Source organism: Hipposideros armiger, unplaced genomic scaffold (assembly GCF_001890085.2).
Source record: "Hipposideros armiger isolate ML-2016 unplaced genomic scaffold, ASM189008v1 scaffold_61, whole genome shotgun sequence".
Taxonomy (NCBI): domain Eukaryota; kingdom Metazoa; phylum Chordata; class Mammalia; order Chiroptera; family Hipposideridae; genus Hipposideros; species Hipposideros armiger.
The window spans coordinates 3,695,198-3,698,587 of NW_017731411.1; positions in this window are offsets into that span (position 1 = coordinate 3,695,198).

The following is a 3,390-nucleotide window of genomic DNA, read 5'->3' on the forward strand; positions in this document are numbered from 1 at the left end:
CGGGAGGGGGTGGGGTGGGGAAACAGGACACTGCCTCTGATACAGGCAGTTCAGTGGATTCTGATAGTGGAGGGTTGAAATGTAGAGTTTTTAAAAAGTGGACAATTCCTGTTCTTACATCTGTAAAGAAAACCATAATGTCTTTAAATCACTCTTCTGTAAATAGATTATCTTTTTGCAGTGTTTCCCCTTGCTGTAGTATCTGGTGTACTTATGTTCAAATCAGCACATCAACCCTGGGGGTACTTTTTAAAAATCTTCTATCTTTTTAACCCTTGCCTTCTAAACAACCTCATACAGCCCAGTTACATAATGTTGGCTGTCACGGGCATTGTACTTTTATCCTATTTTGTTTCCTCTCAATTCAGGTTCCCAAGTGATGTTTAAAATCTTGTGGAAATGTTTAGATTTTTAAGAGAGACCCTGTAATGAAATCTGTACATTAATGTATTAGGGTCAAAAGGTAGGAGAAACAAAATTCTGCCATATTGTAAATTTCCAGTGCAGGCTTTAATTTTTTTTAATGAGTAGCGATGAAAAAATATTATTGCATGGGTATGTTATAGTTCAGTTTTTAAAGTTTTAAAGGCTTATTTGAGGCATACCTCATGTTATACACACTGGTAATTTAACCATGCCCCTAAGTATTCTTTTTCTCCTTCATTTGATGCAGCCCAACAAAGCTTTTGTTTTTGAAATAAATTTGACTGCCCTGTCCATAGGTACAGTAGATTATTTGTGATTTAAGGCTCTTGATGTCTCAGGTTTCAAAGGAAAAACTTATACACTTTCATTTAGTTTGATATATGTTATTGGCTGAGTTAGAAGATGATGATTTGTGTAGCATCTCAGTCTTACTAAGATTTCCTCTGTGCTGTGCATCCTGCACTCTCAAAGTGAACATCAGGGTCCTTCCCCTTCCCTACTCATATGTGCCAGTGCTTCCTCTCACTGGAATTCCTTGTGGACAAGAGTTTATTGTAGAATGTTTTCATTTCACTGAATCTCAAGGTTTTAAGACTGAATGTTAACTAATTATGGTACTAGAGGGTCAGTTTTGTCCTTCATTAATAATTGCTTGTTGAATTTTTAGTTTTTCATACAACTTAGGCATAGCATTAAAGCATCCTTCCATAGCATATAGATACTAAGTTTTGGGAGAATACCACTGATTAGAAAGGGGAGAGTAGAGGTCTCTCAGGATGATAAAAATTAGCACTTTATAGACTTTTAAGTAGACCTAAACTTGTTAACAAAAGTACTCAAGCCTCTAAAGAAAACAGGTCTGTGATAACCACTGACTGAGTGCCTCCTTTGTAATGAAGTGTTAACTATGTGTGATTGAGACCCTCACCTCACCTTGTAGCACTGATGTCTAATTCCTATTTTATAGACGAGGACCCAGGTTCAGTACTTTACCCGTATAGTTAAAACAGGCATCAAAAATAGGCCATAAACCCGTATGTGTCTGAAGTTAAAGCCTTCATTCCTGTTACTATTCTACTCTTGTATACTTGAGATCCTCAAAATAAACTTCAGATCAGGTTTAGTAACTGGATTCCTACTACTTGGCAAGTTGGTATCACTTAATTTTATCATATATATATATATATGTATATATATATATATGTAAAATTTTAATGTGAATGAAAAATAACTAAATATTCTATTTAACAGTGTTCTGCTGAAATTTAAGATACTGACTTCATTAACAATTTATATTGTCAACTAACCCAAAAGAGGTTATGATGGTATTTTTCTATGACCCTGAGGGTCTTAACCTATTCCAAACTGTCTCCATGGTTTTTGAGAACATGTAAGATCAGAGCCTAACTTGTGACTTTTGCCATTCCTTTTGAGGACCCCAAAGTAAGCGGCTGTTAACCACTCATCCCATCCTTATCACAATGCATGTGTTTAATTTCATCTGCCATCACCTGGAGATGAGATTTCAGAATGGGAGATAAAACCCACTATCATTTCTTAGTTCAGAACAATGAAAGGACAGAATTCTCACATGCCATGCCTATGGACCAAACCTGAGAGGGCTAGAGGTCCATGTTAGCATGACTGAAAACGGCAAGCACAGCTCTGAGAGTGACTGATTACTTGTTGAAGTTAGCTGTGAACCAAGGTGTAACACTGATTGTAGGCTGAGATTTCAGTGTTCTGAAGCTACATCCTTATACAAGATTTCTTAGCACCCAGAACTAAATTAAGGTCTTCCTAATATACATAGAAATATTCTGATGGCCCAATTTCCATGCACGTTTATAATTGGAAGTTTCATAATGCTTTAATTTTGGTATGCTGAGAGATTCCATTTTAAAAATAGGATATTTATGCCCTGAACACTCTAGTGACAAAGTTCAAAAATTTAAACTACACTATTTTTAACAATTCCCTTTGGAATTCAGACTGGTCAGTGCTCATTCTGCTTTCCTACCTTGTTTTACAAGAGTGCAAATGAACTTGACTGAGAACATTCACATGAAGAGATGATTGTCTTTCTGAAAACTCCAGGACCATGAGCTGAATCATTGTGGAGGATCAAAAAGTCTTAAATAAAACCTGAAGTGAAAAACCTAACTAACTTTCACTAACCCCTCCAATTGTGAAAAGTTAAAAATATTCTCAATGTAGAAGGTGAGTAGTTTACTGCTTTTTTTAAAATCACCAATAAATTAAGACTGGGCTGCACTGAAGCTCAGTCTGCTTTATATTATAATTTGTCTGAGTTAAGACTTAATTAAAGGAATTAGCTGGGTAATAAATAATAGATGCACTTAGATGGTAAGTGGGAAGAAATTTACATTTGCAAAATACAAAATTCTACTTTAAGTCTGATCCCTGAGGATTTGGACCTCAGGGATTCTAGTATTTTATTTTTATTAACTCTTCAATAAGTTACTTTTTATGAGAAACTCAAAGATTACAGCATACATACATTATTGTTGTAGAGTCTCTAGTTTATTGTGAAAGGATTCTTCCAATGTGTACATAGGAACCAAAAATACCAGTTTATCATCCTCACCCCATCCTCACCCCAACCTCACCCCAACCCCAAAGGCATACCAATAATAACAGTGTTCCTTCATGGTACATAGAAAAATTACCTTTCACCTAGGCAAATGGCTCTTTGCAAGACTGCTAAGGTAAAAACACCCACCTACAGATCCTGTATTTACAGATGGTCCCTGACTTATGGTAATTCAACTTAAAAAATTTTTTCAATTTACGATTTTTGACTTTATGACGGTGCAAAAGCAATATGCATTCAGTAGAAATCAGCTGGGCTAAGCTACAATGTTGGGTGTATTAAAATAAAATGCTATTTTGTTTTTAAAGCTGAGCCATCCTGCCACCTGTTGGCAGCTCAGCTTGGGCCTG